The following is a 20,094-nucleotide window of genomic DNA, read 5'->3' as shown; positions in this document are numbered from 1 at the left end:
CAGAAAGAGGTTTACTACTGTCTGCATTACAGTACATAATATTCTGCTAATTTTATGTACTGTGTCAGATGATGGAGAACTACTATATAACAAGCTCCTCCTTTAAGTGATTTTTAGCTAATACCTGTTTTTACATTTATAAAGATTTTTAGATGTCATTTGTTTTATATAAATAAATTAAAAGTCTTTTTTTTGTCCACCATTGTGTATCCTGATACCTTCACATAATTATTTTGTGACCCAACCTTACTTCTTAAATATTTTTCGAGTTTCAAAAAGAAAAATGTTAACTATCATAGGATAAAGGGAAAATCTCAAAAGTAATAAAATATCCTTTTATAAATACTTGTGTAGAAGTTAACATTTTCATAATTGTGTCGCTGTCACATTTATTACAGATTTAAATCTATATTGATTCATATATCCTCTCATCATGTTTTTCAATGTATGTTACTTAAGTTTGCACAGGCATTAAGACTTATCTGCAGCCATATTGTGAACAAAAACCTTAACGCTTATCAGAAGGTTACACTGTCGCCGGGACAAAGTGTTTGCTGTAAATATCAAATAATTTAAAAAAGTGTTCACAAGAATCCAGTGAATCTTCTCTGGGACGTCACATAAATAATTTCAAAATGTGGTTTGAAAGGATTCTGGATATTTTTTTCAATCAGGTACAAAGTTAAAGTGAGGTAGAAACTTATATCCTAATCATCGATGGTAAAAATGAAGGCTGTGATGTCACTACTATAAATGGATTATATTTCTGCTCAGTTACAGAATGAACAAGTGCTTTTATAATAACTATTAAAACATTTATACAATTATAAATAGAACTTTCTTCTGACCGCTGATGTTTTCAGTACCAGCTTATTTTTAGAGCGCAGGCATGTTCCTGTACTTGTGTGTAATAAATGAGGGAATGACTGGACACACACTGTGTAGAGTGTTTTGATCGTAAGAGGAGGTCTGACCCCATATGCGCCATCTCCGGCCCCTTGATAAATTCATCTTTCTGACTGTCCCCTTGGGAGCAATCCAGAGAGAAAAGCACATCGACTTTTCATTAAGGAGATCACTGCATTGGAAATTGAATTTATTTTGGTCTTAAGAGCATAACAAACAAAGATGTGAGTCAGCCTGCGGGCCACAAAGAAAATGCCGATACACAAAAAAGCAAATGTTTTGGTTGACTAATAACACTCCTTTTGTCCCGCAGTCAGATTCATACAGGGTGTCATCTAGCAACATAGATAATTAAAGACCACTAACATTATTTGCTAGCAGTATTGACCACATAATGCAACAGTTACTTTTTACAGCATACCTAATGCTGTTTACCTCGTTTAGAATGATCACTGCAGCCTTACGCACCCAGCCTCACATACAAAGTGCATGAATATGTTTAGACTTGTTGAAACCAATGTAGTCCTTGCTGGATAATAACCTTAGGGTTTATATATGGATTCTTGCAACGCCAACTGTAAGAAGCATAAATATGCTCTCTTTTCCACTAATGCTATCTGTGTATCATTCAACTCACGATATTATTCCAAGTTCAAAATATTTGGTTCTCATCGCTTCCCAATACAGAAATATTTACATTTGTACCTTTTGAATTATGGCTAAATTTGTAACTAATTTCTCCCTGGTATGCATGTCTTAGTTCAATCATATGTCTTCAAAAATGGCACGGGGTAGATTGGGGTCAGAAAAAGAGCATCACATGGAACATGATACAAATATTATTTGTATATATATAACAAATATATATATATATACAAATATATATATATATATATATATATATATATATATATATATATATATATATATATATACTTTTTTATATACAAATTCAAGCAAGATAAATTAAAAGTATGCTAGATGTAATATTGCTATATTCAGCTGAATGTCAATTGCTAGAGCAGAGCTGAATTTCAATTTCAATTGAGCAGGCAAAAACTAGCAATGAAAGTTTTAAGTTTGTGTGGAAACTAGAATGTTCTTTTTGTCTTGTTTAAGCCAAGCTTGTTCCTTTTTTTCTCAGACTAACATACAGTAGCCAAACAGTTTACTCAAGTAAGAAGAGCAATACTTAATAATACTAGAATTCAAGAAAAGAATCAAAGTACATTGCCATAATCCTACTCTTAAAAGTATTACTTTAAAAATATACACAAAGAAATGGAGCTGGTTACTACCCATTTCTTCAATACAGGTTTCGGGGCAAACCTGTGGTCACAGCTGCCCTTGGGCTCCTTAAACGAAGCAATTATTTTAGTAAACATGGCTCTCCTTTCTCTTTATTTTTTAACCTCCTCTTCACTTAGACACACAACAGAACAGAACACTGCCACTCTCTGCAGCATACAGTACCACTACTGTAAACAACAAAAGCAACAGATAAGAAAAATCAAAATAGTTTTACACTTACACTTTGGCCTTTGGTTCCTTCCTGAGTTGTACGTAGCACAGTTTTCTTCACAACTTTACAATATGTAATTAGGAGGATTATATAAATAAAAGTATTCCTACTTAGGATTAATTATTTATACTTGGCACATGTCAATGAACTTATACAGTTGAACACGGTTGTAATATATCTGAAGTAAATGAAGAAGTGTGGGCCAACAGAAGGGCTGTAAAGTGTTAACCATGTTTCTGTGTCTGTTGAAACATATGGATAATACATTTGCTAATCATTTAAGACAAGCCTAAGGTGTCCTATGGAACTGATTGTGTTGGTAGTGTAGATGGTATATTATCATGCTCTTAGAGTTTCATTTCAGTAGATGTACTGTTATTTATAGACCACTGTATTTACAAGGGTTCAGTGAATTTCAAGAGTCACTCCTCAGCATAGCACCTTCCACTTATGGTAAATTTGACCCAGGTGAGCTAAAGTGTTTACCCAATTAATTTATTTCAGCTAAAGCCAGACCACTGACCCATAAAATGAGCTAAGATAATACTGACCTTAACATGGTCTTCTGCACATAGAGGTAATTGCTAAGGCTCCAGATCAATCAATATTGACTTGACCATTTTTCCCCTTCCATTCCTCCCCTCTTCCACCCACTAACACTGGAGCTGAATGTGGAAAATTGCCTCTAGACGGAAGGAGAACATATCCCTGATAGCTTAACCTTTATCTAGCCAACGTGTTCACTTATCTATACAATTATAGATTTTGCCAGTCAAGCTGTTCAAGTCGAAATCTGTGGAGTGTTCAAAGACGTAGGCTACAGGCTAGACTAATTGTGAAGTGTGTGTGTCAGCTGAATTTAGCCCAGGAAACCGACATTACCATACGATATGCAGACTGATATGGTCATATAAAAATGAGGCTTGCATCTTTTGGCACATTCCACAATGCAAGTGAAATAAATTATAAGCAAAATAAAAAAGAAATACCTACTTGGGCTACAAATCACTGAGAAAACAAGCATGAAGACACGCTCACAAAAACCTACACAAACAACAGCACATCCGTTATATCACAGTCTCTGCACACTTGAAGGCATTTGATTCCGTTTTAATTTTTCCAGGCAGGGACACAGACTTTAGCAGGCATTTCCATCTTGACTTGATAAATCTCACAATCTTCCCTTCTTCGCCACACTGCAGTAATTTATTTTCTATCTCTCCAAGCTATATTTTCCAGCTAATATGTCATTTTTTTCCAACAACCTGACAACGGATGCCATAAGGGATGATAAGAATAGTGAAACCTTTGCACTCTCCAAACAGTATGTACCTTTAGGACTTTTTCACCTTTTTTGCAATGAAATTAGAGATCTGCAGACAAGTAAATGTGAGTAATCAGAGTATCATATTCCTAAGTGAGAGAAAAGGTTTTTAAAACATACATAAAAAGAATTCACCTAAAATACAGGTGGATTTATTAAATAAGAATATCACTGAAGCATAAATACATTTATTGGATTAAATGAAAATAAATAAAACCCAGATATTATAAAGTATTACACACACATTTTAGGTAGACATTTAAACAGCTTTTGATGCCTATGGCTTGCAGTTTTAATGATAACCAAAAGTCAGTTTCTTAGAAAATTAGAATCTGACAAAACAGCAAAAAAAAAAACATAGCCAGTGGAGAACTGTCCAGCTATGTTTCACACAGAATTGGCATCACTGGGGTATGGAAAGCTGCCTAGTAGATAGTTAGTGAGACCCTTCCAGGAGCAGGATTGTAACATTAAGTATAGGGAAAAAAACACAGGTTACAAAATTTGCATGAACAACTAAACATATATGTGTGAGGGTATGTTTGTGCATGGTGGGGATCATGTTTCTTAAATTTTAGCAGCATTATGGGGACCGAATGCTCTAGTGGGGATCAATGTCTTGGACCCATTAGTACATACTGTATTCTGTTTTGGGGTTAGGCGTTAGGTGTTAGGTTTAGGACTAAGGTGTGAATTGAGTTTAGGTTAGGATTTTTAGGACACTGCTGCTTACGTGCACAAAAATGAAATAGTCTAGAGAGCTGTACTTAACTTGTGAAATCCTAATGTTAGGGTTAGGGTAAAGGTCACAGTTAGGCTGTAGAAATGGGTTAGAAATTAATGAAAGGCAATTGAAGGCCCCCACGAGGAAAGAGAAACGTGCTTTTGTGTGTGTGTAGAAAATTAGGCCTGCTTTGAGCAATGATTTGTTTACTACCATTAAGTTTTACTGTAACATAAACTGTTGAGTCCACTAAAGTAAAACTAGTGTGCAGTAAAAATGTGTAATGCAACTATGTGCTTACTTTTTTAATAGAATTACAGCTAAAGAAATAAAATTAAAATAACCTTTTCAATGTTATCCTATCCTATTGTCAGAGATGAACGGGAACACACATGAAACATATAAGCTTGTTTTGACGAGCAGATTATAAACCCCACCTGTGTACCTTTCAAAACAGACAATTTCCAGATAATATTTCTTCAGTTCAGTTTTCATGCCCACAAGCTTAACAGTCATAATTTATAAGCGACGCATGAACTCTGTTTGGTTCGGGATCACGAAGAGCAAATTAAAAATATACGTAATTTCACAAAAAACTATTATCTCACTGATTTACAAAGCCTGCTTGTAGGAGAACCAATTTATGTTTCTTGAGTGACTGGAAAGCAGTTCCCCTGTGGCTATTCAACTCATCCTTAATTTAAATGTGATAAGATTTCTTTTGGAGACATTGTCAGGCTGATGTAAATTTCGACGGCAGGATGAGCCCACCGCTGGCTTAACTTTGATGAGGTGCTAATATCTAATATCAAAAAGCAGATAAAACTCTTATTAGCCCAACTGGTCTTGCTGGAGTGGAAACTTATTACAAAGAGGAGATGAGATGAAAGCAGATGAAGTAATAAGAGCGCTGGGGGCTTTGTTACATGTCCTTAAGCTCTCTGATGGGGTCAATTTAATTTTGGGACCTAAACGCTGAGGGTTTACACATGCATACAAGTCGACATTGTCTGAGAGATCAAATTTGAACCTCTTACTGTGCAGACAGCAACATCATTGGGGATTACATTGTCTCAGGCCAGAGGGAGTTTGATAATCGCATGTCATTTTTGGAGTTATGTGAACCTGCCAGCTTTCAACATTTCCCAAAAAAAAAAAAAAATGTTCCATCAAACGCTAGATAAATAGCTTGACAGTACTGATTTAAGAACTCCTTCTTTGTGGCTATGGACACACGTCTTTGTCTCTGTTTTATGCTGCTAAAAAGAGGATTAATTTTAGCATTTATGATTTATTTAATTAAAATATATTATAACTTGTTGCAGAATAAAGTGAAGCAAAGAGTAATACCTAATTAAAAATTCAAACAGTCATGCAAGTAGTTATGAACAAAAAAAGTGCAAAATGCTACCAAAGTGGGGTTATGAAGCATTTAGTCCTATTAAAAATGGTTCATTGTAGGGAGAAAGAGAAGGGCATAGGTCTTCGCCTAAATTCGTCTGAGGATTGGCCTATGATTAGCTACTAATATCCAGTCTGTGTTATTTATCTCAACTTGTAACTCCTAAATATGCAGTATGTTTAACCTTGTTTTTCTCTTCAATTTGATTAAAAGTATGCTAGATGTAATGATCTTGGCGCTGATGACTAGCTTGATTGCTCATTACATTCTCCTGCTTAACTCCGCCCATTTTCTAATTAACCACTCATCATATCCACCTGTTCCAGCTTCTAATTAAACTGTTTGCTCCAAGTCATCAGTGCCAGATCATTCTTTAGCCTTTGTTGTGAAAATCATTTAAACAAAACTCATTGTGTTCTGATTGCCTAAACCTAACCTGTTTTCCTTTTAGACCTCTGAGCCTGCTTGTCACTGTTCTGATCCATTTGCCTGACCTGTCTTCAGACACCTGCTGGATGCTTCTTGTGGACTGAACCTGGTTCTGCCTCTTCAATTCGCCCTCTGGATTATCCTGCCTTCCTTCGCCTTTTTGAATCTGATCTCCTGTCAGTTCTGTAATCTTCAAGGCTTTGGCGTCTGGAACTCTCTGTGGGGTAACCACTGTGTCTTGTCAGTTGACCTGCTGGTATCAACCTCATTCTCTGGGCAAGGGCTGTACTCTGAACCAGGTTAGTGATTCACATGTTCATATCACCCTCCATCAGTGGTCACTAACCTGTGTTTCCTCTCTCCAGAGTTTCCTGAATCAGACGCCCTAGCGACTACGGATCCACAGTCTGTTTATTTTAGTTAACGCTTTTTGAGTAATCCTGTCTGTCTTGCCTAAATACTGGGTCTTTATGTTCTGATTCATGACACCGGAACTGTCTGTTATTGCATAGCAGTAAAATATTCAAGACAGTACTCAGTACAGTGCTAGGAAGAGCTGCTGCCTGCTATCATATCCCGTACTTGTTGTGACATCAATTTCAGTGTACAGTTATCAATCTGCCGAGTAAGATTGGTCTGCAGCATTCAGTCTCATACACATTCAGTCAATATGTGTCTGCTACAGACTAAACTTTCACAAACTCCTGTCTGCCAGCTGTGATTGTGCATGAAGCCGTCCTTTCTAGGCTTGACCTCCTTGCTCACTCAACATCATTTGTGTTCTCTGCTGTCTCTGCCTTCACGACTTAATAAGCCATATATAGTTGAACAACATTCTTAGCTAAGTTTAAAATAAAATGCTAATATGTAACTTTCAGGATTTGATTTATTTTAGGTCTAATGAGCTGATGCATTTCTACCAAAAAGAATCCCTATATTATATCCAAAATAAATGTTTCATTTTTTTACTGTAGATATTTGGTAAAGACCCAAATAAAAAGCAACATAGAGCTTCTTGTAAATGTTTTCCTTGTTTTATCATCAAAACTATTTTCTCGGTTTTCCTTTAGTATTTTATGAGTTTTTGGTTTAAAGCACATTTATTCTTTGCACTGTGGGTTACTACATTCACCATATACAAGGAGAAATTATTCAACAAAGTGGACATAGTGGTAGCAAAAACAGCCTCATAAAATATTTGACAATGGCTTTAAGGTTGAGCTGATAATCCTTGCCGGGGATTCAACCCGAGGTCAGTTTGTCTGCTGGGAACTTAATTTCTTGAACCACTGAGATCCACAGCCGTAGGCGTTTGGAAGCGTACTACTCTTAATTTCCTGTTTAGTTTTCTAAAATATGCCTGATCACGTGCCTTAAAAAATGTGCACTGATTGGCTAAGTGACTTGGCTTAAACTGATTCGCATAGCATAAAGAATGTGATTTAATAATATTTTAATATATAGAGAATGAGCAGAAGGGTTAGGCTTAATCGTAGGGTCTCCAGTTGATACTCTTGTCTGAAAAACTACTGTATGTTAAGTCCAATCTATCTTATGACAGCGGTTTTACATACCAAAACGCAGATGCAGCCTTACATGAACAGTAAGAAACTGGGTTTGTAGAAAGTACACAACAGCGTTTATCTGCCACCGATCGATGCTCTGGACCAAGACGAATCTGCTTCTGGCTTGCTGGGTGAGGGACAACGTCAATATAAAACATCCACTCTTAAAAACAAGTCGGAAAACACCTTCACTTCTTGCACTGTGTCCCATTGATTTCTCTTCAGCTTCACAGCGATTCTGCAGCACTTAGACATTTAACTCCCTTTCAAGGAAAGTCATTACACGGTGGAGCATTTAATTAAGCAGCCACAGCGGTGCAATCTGAACGATTCACTGTCTAAATGTGGATCAACTTAGCATATTTGTTCCTGTGCAGTCCTTCACAAAGCTAATTCAGAAATGGAAAAAGTATGGCAAAATAACCCGCTTTATACATATATATATATATATATATATATTCTTACACTTTATAAGTATCTTGAAAGATTTGGAGTAGAATAAGCAGGGTATTCACAGTTGACCTGTTTCTACAGTGAAACAAACCTAGTTATTAGGGACATGGCCGCAGATGTGTCTGAGGATGTTCTGAGGAGGTGCTCTTGCCTCTTTATCCCTTGTGAACAGGGACATAGTTTAATGTGTGGATGGAGCCTGTGTGCACTTGGATTGTCTTTTCCCAAAGGACGTAAGCTTAAGTTACATTAAAATTCAGCTTGATGTTGCTTCCATAATGAACTTTGGATAGCCTCAGCTATAACACTTAAAAGGTGATGACCTGTCACACTTAATCAGCAACTTTAACTTAATAAACACTATGGAACAAAAAGCTCCAACAGTGGTTTTAGAGTTAGTGTCATTACTTCACTTGGCAGTGTGGAAAATTATGTATTTACTAAACTCTGTATATTGCATGTTTTAGTGCATTGAAAATGTACATAGAAGGTGTCAAGATGCATACTTCACCGATGCATACTCTTGATCAGCTCTGTCGAGTGAGCGTCTGTTAATGGAACTTCTATTTATTATTTGTGAAATTAGTAGACCACAGCACTCTTTTTTTTAGGGTTTCCTACTGAGGAAAATAAACTAAAATACAATTATTTCTTCAGGGAAACTACATTTTTGTGCATGTTTACAGTTGTTAAGTCAGCCTTTTATTTGGTGAAAGAGAGTGAGATCCACAGAAAAAAAAACAAACAAAAAAAAACAGAAAGGCTGAATTGGGTACGGTCAAGTAATGCTGCTTAACCCCTTTTAGTTGTTATGGTTAGTGCAATCAATACACAGGAAATCCCCTGTCGTATCCTAATTATTAGTGACTATGCATTGCAAACAGGTTTTAACACTCATTATCTTGGTCACCAAGCTGATGTGTGCAACATGCAAATACTAATGGGAAGATGTAAGACATTTCTGTTATATCTGAAATGATAGGAACGTTTTGCTGAGAAGCAAACAAAAAAGTTAAACCAGCTGAAATAAACCAAGATGGTATATTTAAGAAACTAGATACCACGAAAATAACCTAGGGCAAAATCATAAAAGCTATGGATCATGACAGTTGTCACTTAGATTAATGCAGAGCATTTTAAATTGTGCAATTTTAGTATGTTACTGTATATTCAAACAGGAAATTCCTATTTTCCAATAAAACTTGCTGCATATCCAGAATAAAGATCTGTTTTGCAAAAACTTCAACTGTGACATTCAAAACTAAGATTACATGTGTTAATCAAAGTCAAAATTTAATCCAGGACTGATAAGATGCTCTATTTAACAAGCTCTTCTTTAGTGGGATAGGGGGGAGCGATCAGGTGAAATGAAGAGGAACTGATTGCTTGTGGTGATTGTGCTGATTGCATTTTAAATGTAAAAACTTTTTTTTTTTCTCCCGAGTGCGCAGTCCAAAGCTTTGGCACACAATGGCGTCCCACTAAAATGCCACCATCTCTGTTTTGACAAGCATGGAAGAACAGAGTGTCTGTCTGTCTGTCTGTCTGTCTGTCTGTATTTCTTTATTTGGGGGTCAAAGATGATTTGTTCTCCAGAGTTAAATATTTCTATACTGTTAAGAAAGTTAAACAAAAATAGCAGGTGAAAAAATACTGATTTAGTTTAAATGTGTAATCAGAAGCAAATTTCACACTAGGCTGTTTGTATATTACCTGTTCATCAGCACAATTATGATTTTTTTTTTAAGGACAGACAGTTCAGACAGATTTCAAAATGACTGGGATTTGCGATGCAATCCTTCCTTCAGACAAAGCATTATGGATGATTGTGGAACAAATGTCCTATGAATGACATTAAGGGATATTAAATGAAACCAGCAGGTTCTGGATTAACTATTTCCTCACTTAAAGGAGTTTTTTGGATTGTATTCGTTGCGTCTACTGAGGGAGGTGAATCATGTGGCGTTTCAGTAGGCAGGTATAGTTTAAAAATCAGAAAGAATGAAGAAAAGAGTCAAAGAATTATGAAATATGTACGATGCCAAATCTCACTGTTTTTTTTATTTTATTTTAACAATAGACTGAGCACAAATAGTGTGGGCATTCAGAAGAAAGTATGCACACAGAATAAGTAACTGCTGGATCATAGAGGGGGCGAAACTAATTGTTGATATCAAACCAATGTGACATCTATCTAAGCTGCAGAAGTGATAGACAGAACCATTTTACTAAATCACAGCAGGTTCTTTGAATAGTCACAGCCTGGTGGGTTTAATATTTAAGTGGAAATATCCATTTAAGGCTGGGAAAATGGGCTTTTAAACAATGTAATATTCTGCAGTTTCAACAAGTTTTAACATGCAGCAATGGTGACATTCTACATTTACGTCGCTGTGTGCTATTCTCCTAAAAATGGTAACTTGTCTGTCTGTCTGTCTGTGTATATATATATATATATATATATATATATATATATATATATATGTATATGTACGTGAATTAAACACATAGTATTCACTGTTTGTTATTTCACTATGCAGAAAAAAATTCTCACTTTTCTTTTTTGCTCACTAAAGGTAGAACAAATTTTACATTTAACATACTGTCAGCTGTCAGTAATAAACAAAATCATTGGCACTGGTTTTATTACCTGATATAAGTTTAAGATTGTCTGTAAAATGTCATTCAAACGGGTACATGCAATGTGCATGATCCTGGTGAAACTACCAAAAAAAAAAAAAAAGATAATCTAGGTTACTTTAAATCACCAAAAATGTCCAGCCCAAGGTGAATACAAGTATATGAAATCATAAAAAATGTGAATTAATAATATATATGATTTGCATGGCGTATATATGATCTAGCCTCGACCATAAAGTACCGGTAGCCTAATTGACAGAAACTATTTTTTTAATTAGAGATATCCTAAAATTTTCTGACAAATGAAACTAAAAACATACAATGTCTATAAGTTAAATTATATAACTATCAATTTTGATACATTACACCTTTCTGTACAATCGCATTTATGTTTTCTTTTCACTGCATGTATCTGATTGTGTAAGTCAGGGTTTTCAAAAACAGAAATATCACACTAATGGTGCAGAGTTCTTAAAAACATATTTATCAAATATGATACACCTGACTTTAAAGGGTAAATAATTTCTTTTATAGAAAATCATTATTATCCCACTAGCTTAGTACAGAGGCAATAAGTCTGTCTGCCAAATGTAAAAGCTGCGCTAAATGCAAATATATGCTTGAAAAAAATAACATTTTATATCCCTTCCATTTACTCCTCATGCATTGTTGTTAGACGAAGTTGAAGATTTATTGAAATAAAAAGAAATCCAAGAAATATCTAAACTTAATAAGCATTTATTAACATAATAAGGATCCTTATGTAGTTTTGGTTTAAAATAAGGGAACGAACTGGTAAAAAATATAAAAAGAACAAGAGAGAGATAATCCACTGTACTGTAGTCTTTGGAGGTCTAAAATATTCAAAAAGTCAATTCCCATTTCATTTACATATCCTCATCTCCACTAATGAGTAAATGAGTCATAATATTCATTATATGATGACACACATCTAAAGATAAACCACACAGACAGGAGAAAAGGAGGCCTACCTTGAGGTTGAAGGTGTGAAAGTCATGGAACATTCTCTCTCCTGAGACCTGTGACAGAACAGGGGGATGGGACGTCAGTCATGATTAGGCTAAAGCGCAATTACAGAGCAACTCCTCTGACAGTGATTGATCAATGAGGAACTCCTTTAATGAAGACAAGGACTTCAGGTCTTCCAGGAGCAAATTGGCAAAAGTGAGAGGTCGGAATGGTGTCCCAGACTGTAATGGCGCTAAGAAGATCATCCTGTCTGCAGAGGTACAGGGATTGAAAGAAATACTGTATCCACAAGTCACTGGCTGCAACTGAAATACTTACAGGTCTATTAAAAGTTACATGAGAGTTTTGTCCATCACCGTCACACTTTTCCAGCACAGAGCAATTCTGAATTTTTATGAAAGTTTTTAGAAGCTTTCTTTAAATTTAAAAGAAAAATACAGAGATCAGTGAGTACTAGTAAAGGGGTTTGAGAAACATCTTTCACCTCATGCATTTAAACATGATGTGGGGTAGTTTTAAAACCAGATATGTGGTGAGAAATTGTAAATGATCAACACAGCTAACATGAGCCAAAAGCACAAATAGAAACCAAGACAGCCCAAAATAATTCAATAACACATTACCATTGAACACATTTTCTTTAAGGACATTTAGTAGCCCGATATACACAAAATAGTGGGAAAAAATCAATCCAAAGTTTCATAAAGGTTTTATTTGAATTCTTTAAGGTAATCTTCAATTCTAGAACATTTCTTTGGAATTATATTCCCAAAAAAAGTGTCCCGCTCCTGACAGTCCCAATAAACTGAACTGAACCAGAGCGTATAGTAAAATCTTATTCCTTTTTTTTTTTCTTCAGTTATTTGTTCCATACTTTTGTCGTATGCACCACTTAACTTCAGTCAGGAATATATCTATATGTAACAAATGTAGAACTATATTCAAGGCCAAATAAATTCACTTCAGTTTAAAAATACTTTATTAATCCCAAAACGAAATGAAAGAACTTAATGAAATCTGTTGCATTAACATGTATCTGCCTTTTATACTTAACAGCAGATTAAAAAATGCAGTTGTGTTGTGTAGTCAAAATTACGCTTTGTTCTTCGGCTCAACGATGTGACACTATTTGAAAATGCAATGCACAGACAAAGGCTCCACTACTATTTAATTACGTAAAGAATTTCTGAATATTATAGCAATTTTTCCTCTAATATTATTTTCTTAATACATGGTTTATGATCTGTTACTATGATGAGGGAAGGACTGGATCCAAAATATGGACTGCTTGGTTACAGTTTTAAACCAACTGAGCATCAGCAACGGGAGAAAAAGAGATGGCAGCTTGAAAGAGTATTCTAATGGGCCAATCTACCAACTGAAAGATGTTGGTGTCATTTAAAGCAAGAAAAATAACTATATTGAAGCCATCCATCCATCCATCCATCCATCCATCCATCCATCCATCCATCCATCCATCCATCCATCCATTTTCTAACACGCTTATCCCGAGTGGGGTCACGAGGGGTGCTGGTGCCTATCTCCAGCAGTCATTGGGCAAGAGGCGGGGTACACCCTGGACAGGTTGCCAGTCCAATGCAGGACTATATTGAACCAATTCACATAAAACAAATTGAGATTATTTTAATATATTAGCACTGTAGTTCATGTTGTATTTATCTAAAACATATATTACTGTATAATTCCATGTAAAATCAATATAAATAGTGTTATTCTTGGTTATACAACTGAGAAAAAGTGTAAACACTTGCCAGATACTGATCCTCTGTGGTACTGCTATGTTTCCAGGAACAGAGAGAGAGAGAGGAAAAAAAAAAAAACGGAGGCTTTTGAACATGACTGCCTGGCTGAGTTGGACTGTCACAGCCTCATTGTTAAAGCACCAGAGACCAATGAAATCAGGCCCCAGAGGCAGAAGCTTCATATGGCACAGTGTTTATTATTTTTTCAACCTAAATCTGGCCTGTCTTGTAGTTTGACCTAACATAAGGAGGGACACATTTGCTTTCTCTTCCTCTCAAGAAATGCATGTGGGAGAGTGCAGCACTTGCCAAAAACAACCAGCCCTTCGAGTCAAGCATCTGTACTTCCACTTTTTTTCTGCCAAACCTCACAGCAAAAAGACACATAATAACAATTTATGAATAAGTTTTATTGTTTAATATAATCTAATTAGTTCAGTAGTTTTTGATTTATTGATTGATTGACTTTATTGATCTCACAGTGGAGAAATTCACTCATTACATCAGCTCAAATAGTCAAAGGAGAAGAATGTGCTCTTCTCTGTCTCCTGAGTTGAAAGCCTTTTTTCTGCTTCAGGAGGACTTTCAGCTCAGGAGTGACCCAGGGGTGGTTGTTTTGGAAGCCCTGTAGCCTCTGTGTGGGCACCGTGCTCTCTACAGTTATACATTCAGTATAGCTTTAGAACATGCTCCAGTCTGTGGTTCTGAAGCAATCCCTCAGTTTCTCAAAGCCCCCCATCTGACCAAACTTTCACTGACTTCTTCTGCACTATTGCCCTTCTTACAACTGTTTTTTAGTGGGGGAGCAGGTAGACAAGGTTGTGATCTAGTGGGGGGAGGGGGCGGAGGTGTAAGCATCTTTAAGGTTTGCATAAAAAAGGTCCAGGGTTTTGCTGTCTCTTGTTTTACATGTGATCTACTGGGTGAGTTAATTTATCCTCTTTTAACCCTAAGTCATCCATATTTAATACCAGATTAATCACATTTTTCCAACTTAAAAATACACCAATAAGAACATATTGGTACTTATTGTTGTATTTACTGAATAAGTATGTTTACCAGACCTGTAAACATACTTATTCAGTAAAAAAAAAAAAAAAAAAAAAAAAAAAAAAAAAAAAATTGTAATCAGATGTTAGAATTACCACACAGGGTTCTGTTCTTAACATGATTATCCTTCCTGTAATCAATATAGCTTGCTAGTGTGTAAAGCCGGGCATACACTGTACGATTTTTTTGCCCTTTTCGGGTTAATTCTGATTAGTCGTGCAAGAATTGTTTCGACCGGGCAAAGTTTCAGCCTCACTGTACGTCCTCCATTGTGTAGTATACAGGGGGTAACGACGGGCGATTAGCCTCTGACGACCACCTCACAAGATAGATAGATAGATAGATAGATAGATGTACTTTATTTATCCCAAGCTGGGAAATTGCAGTGTAGCAGCAGCTTTACACATAGTGACAGTCACAACACAATAAGATAAGAAAAAAGTAAAAATAACATAACATCCACACATCAGGAATCATAAGGTTTTTCTTCTTCTTCCAAATTGACGAGTCTGACCACCACCAACTCTCGGCACTGAGTCCGAGAGTTGAGTCCGAGAAGTGTAGTTTTTAGACGCATCAGATCGCATCAGGTCACACAGTGTGAGAACATACATCGTGAGCTGGGAACTTTTAAACCCTGCTGGTTCGTCGTACAGTTTAAGCTTTAGCTGCAACGATTGAAAATATCGCACAGTGTATTCCCGGCTTAAAGAGAATTGTTTGGACTTGTTGAAGTGGGGTTCTATAGAGTTAAAATAAAATTTTTGAGATTGCTCAGAAAATGTTTATCTGGTTTGAATGGTAAAAGCTGTCCTATTTTTTTGTACACTGGTACTTCATAACTGAACCAAATCCTGACCAAATGGTCATCATAAAAGATATTATATATGCCATTTACAAAAATAAAGTTAGTTCTCATTTAAAAAGAATCACCTTTAACATAAATTAAATAATGGAATAACATGAGTACCTGTTTCCTAGCCGTTAGTATTAACATTTCTCATCTCAATTACTTGGTTATGATCAACTGCCCGTCCTCCGTCCTCTGGGACTTTAACATCTGGGACTCTCTGGGCAGCATTTGACGCATCTTAACAGCAGCCAACCGGCTGGAATCAAGCTCGTCCTCTGGACACGGACTGAACTTTATAATCAGGTTAGTGACTCACACGTTCATTATCATCCTCAGCCAGGTCACTAACCTGTGTTCTTTCCCTGCAGAGATTCCTGCCTTAGTCGCCCTTGCTGTTCATTGCAGATCCATTTTCTAAATAAAAGTTTGAAAAATCTGTTTGCCTTAAAAACTGGGTCATCTTGTTCTGAGTCTTGACAGCTCAAGCTTTTCTTCTCTCTTCACTACAACTACACAGGCTATACCCAACTTTCTTGTTTGTTTTACTACCTGACTCAATCACTAATTTATTATTGATTTTATTCTACTATGCTTAATTAAATTCATGTAAATGCATTTGAATTGTCTTTGTACTGAGCTGTGCTATACCAATAAACATATTGCGTAATGAAAAAGTGTGATTAAAAAAATGAGGCGATTTAGAGATAAAGCTGCAATCCTTTAGACCTAATGTAATAGATATATTTTTTGTAAACAATAAATTAGTTTTACAATAGATATGGTAGTACTTCTGCTGTACAGTTTGTATCTGAATCCAAGAAATAGACCAACATGTTCTGTGGTGTAAATAACAACATATCTTTCTCTCAATAAACTTATAACATTCCAGGTAGAAAGTGGATGTAAATAATATTTTTTTTTCAGTAGTGTTATATCTTAAAGAGTTTATCAATATATTTTGGACCATCCTGATTAATCATTAGCTTAACATAATACTTCCCGGCAATGATAATGATGTTTTACTAAAAAAGATCAACCTCATTAGACTATAATATTCATAATCATGATATAATTGGTCCTGGTGTAATTAAATCGGAATTTGTGTGGATAATTTATTAGTATTAGAGTTTTCAATAATGAATTCCTTTACATGAAATTCTCCATTTCCTAACTTTCCGCTGACCTGTTTGTCCTAAATGAATGTAGATTGCCACCATCAGTGGGAGAGTGTTTGAATGCATACACTGTTGTGATTTGTGGCTTGAATTTGTATTATGAGAAAGCTGCAAGAACCTGGATTAAACCCCACAGCCTGCTACTCTGGGTCTGTGGGTGAGACTGTTAGCCCCATATTGATCCATGGGTGCAGAGATCAAATTCCATTGTATTGTACATTTATAGTGACCAATACAGTTTGCATTTATTATCCTGAAGTCACCCAACTTTAGACTGAAAAAAAAAGAATCTGAGTTTATAGTAATGGAAAGGTTTTTTAGCTTTCGGCATAACTAAGAGTTGCATAAGATGAATTTTAGCACACTTTTTTTTTTTTTTTTTTTTTTTACAAATAAAGTGTTTGCTCTCTTTATATTTGTGACTTAACATTTGGCTCCTTTCTTCTGCTTATCTGAGCAGCAGCTGCTCTTTCCACATTTTACTGGCTTGCCCTGCACGCTGGTTCCCATAGAAACTAAGTCCAGTCACCCAATGGTAGTGAGGGGTACAACAACTCTGTAAGTGTCTTTAAGTGGATGGATTATAATGGACTTGGCTGTGTGAGCAGTCTCTGAACATAATTGCAAGTGACCAGCACTTAGTGTGTTATGTGTCATGCAATACTGGGGCTGCCATATTTAGATGTTGTATTTAGATTTATTCCATCAACCAGGTCTTTTGCAAATCTTGGGAACCCAAAACAAATGCATACTATACAAGAATGGAACAAAGGTGCACGTTGTGAGTTTGTATCCCTGAAATACATGATTTGAGAGGACATATGCTGTAAATTGTCAACACTCTGACTGTTAAAATGACATATATTACAGACCGCGAGCTGTTTCCTTGCATAATCATGGATAGTTTGTTACCCTGCAGGGGCAAACATCAGACGAACTGTATTCAAACACTGAATGTACCTACTGCACTCAAAGCAACAGCTAAAGACTTGAATAGCTGGAGGTGGTTTTTAGATTCTTCAGCACAATATTTAAAAAAAAAAAATTATTTAAAGGTCTAATTTGTTCAAGGTTGTCTTTACCTAAAGCTGAGGGATTTTTGGGAATTTATTTTCAGAAAACACGTATTCAAACCTATTGTTTGGATCAAAACACAACCATAATCAACCTTTAAGTATTTGTGCCCTCTTTGCACAGTCAAATGTGCACGTTGATGTGCTGTTTTTTTTTAACCAATCTTTGTACTTTAAAGTGAAAATCTATTTGCCTTCTTAACTATCGCTACTTTTTTCGCTATATTGTTTTAATGTTAAAGGAAAAGTATGGTCAGCAAAGAATGATCAGTGGATCATTATCTATATCTTAAACTAGTATATTTGCGCAGATTTAATGAATTTAGCGTTAATCAGAAAAAAAAAAAAATAATAATAATATTTATCACAATCACTGTGTCTGGGGCCGGCCATTTTTGCCCAGATATATAGAAACACCTCACTCCTGACATCTTCTGGCGGTCAAGTCACAGTGCGATAATCCTAGCGCCATTCTCCCCGCTTTACAAGCAAAATCACGCCTGCAATCTACAACATTTATTTAAAATTTCAAGAGGACTTCACCATTGAAATTCGCGAGAGCTATAGCTAAACTGACAATGACCACGTGGATGGCAGTTGGATGTTGTCAAGCATGAAAAAAAGTGAAATTTATTTTTTTTTTGTTATTTCACCTTTCCGATTTATGATCCTCCACAACAGCTTACTGTGGTCCTGGTCGTTGTATTGCCAACTTAAAGAGGGAGGATTTGTCGTCAAACTTCTGGCCAGAGAAAAAAAAATGTAATATGTAGCCAACATTTTGAAGAAGAATGTTTTCAAGATGACTTGGACGCGTTGTGACAAACACCAGATATAGCACTGGGACTTGCTCAACAGCCGATACGTCACAAACCAGCAGGTGGCAGTAGTGTTCTTTGACAAACATGGATGTCTCCCGTAAAGCACATTCAAATGAAATTACTCTTAATTAAAAATATATATCATTTATTCAACAGTATGTAATAATTTCATATTTAAAGTACTTTCAGAAGTTTGAATTCTGAATATGACCGGAATTCTCCTTTAATTATTTTCAAACCCTCTAGTGGTCAGAGCTTGAAGTGCATCTCCACTTGACAGAATAGGATTTCGGCTGATAAATTTGACAAATTATCCAAACAAACGCTAATCCACAACCTACAAACTTATTTTCCACTAATAGCATGTCAGACACCATAACATTCTAACAAGAAATAACATTTATATGAAGTTTTAATTTATGTGGTAAAGAAATGAAAGAATAATATACAGAAAGTGAGCAAAAATGTAGAAATGGAGATTCCTGTACATTTTTGCAAAAATCTAATTAGTCAATAATTCCAAAGGTGATTTATACGGAAGTGCATTGTATTTAACTGAATAAAATAATTGATCTGTTTTTTTCTGAATTAAGGGGATAACTTAATATGCAAATAAAAAGTTTTCTCTGAATTTATGAGATGACTTTTATATAAAACAAATAAAAATGCTCTGCTTTTCAGAATTAAGAAGATAAACTGTGAAGAGAAGAGAAAGGGGGGAAATAACTGTGCCATGAGCACCCCGTGCACAGGTGTCTTCGCATTATACAATATTATACAATTAAATAGACTAATCCTATGTCTTGCAATGGATTAATGGAGTTGTGTGAAACATTTTTATTGCAGTATAACATTTCAAGTATTCCAGATTTTTTTCATTGTCATTCGGGCTAACATATAAAAAAAGAGAAATAGTAGAAGCTGAGTATAGTACAGCTTAAGTTCAGCAGTCTAACAGCTGCAGGCTAGTAACAGTTTTTGAGCCTTGTGGTCTTGCTCTATATGTTCTTAGCAGCTTGTCTAAGGGCAGGGTCTGGAACAGTCTTTGTGCAGGATGGGTGAAGCTTTTCATGATATAAAGGTATACAAGTCAAAGCTGGAGGCAAGGCTGATCTCTACAGTCATCTCTAAAGCCTTAACCACTCTCTACAGGGCCATCCTCTCAGCAGCAGTGCAGTTACTGTGCCACCCAGTGATACAGTCAGATAACGCTGTCCACCAAGCAATGACCCAAGTTTATAAGAACTGTCCCCCAAACCTAGCTTTCTGTAGCTTCCTGAAGAATTAGAGATGGTGTGCTTCCCTGACCAGACAGGAAGTTTTTGAAGTCCAGGCCGGGTCCTTGAATAAATGCATGTCCAGGTACCTGTAGCAGTAGAGCATCTCCCCAGCACCCTTTTTTAA

At 35.9% G+C, this 20,094-nt stretch overlaps 1 protein-coding gene across 2 annotated transcripts in view; it reads right to left on the bottom strand.

The window, feature by feature from the left end:
- The window catches only part of LOC119771469 (receptor-type tyrosine-protein phosphatase delta-like), a 601,694-nt gene that overhangs the window by 298,352 nt on the left and 283,248 nt on the right, over window positions 1-20,094 (bottom strand). For both annotated transcript variants that reach the window (XM_038267465.1, XM_038267464.1), the window contains exon 8: window positions 11,958-12,005. The gene's annotated coding sequence lies outside the window, so the exon portion shown is untranslated. The remainder of the gene's footprint in view (window positions 1-11,957; window positions 12,006-20,094) is intronic.

Source organism: Cyprinodon tularosa, unplaced genomic scaffold (assembly GCF_016077235.1).
Source record: "Cyprinodon tularosa strain WSP-4 unplaced genomic scaffold, ASM1607723v1 ctg674, whole genome shotgun sequence".
NCBI classification, from domain to species: Eukaryota; Metazoa; Chordata; class Actinopteri; order Cyprinodontiformes; family Cyprinodontidae; genus Cyprinodon; species Cyprinodon tularosa.
This window is presented reverse-complemented; position numbering and strand designations above follow the sequence as displayed.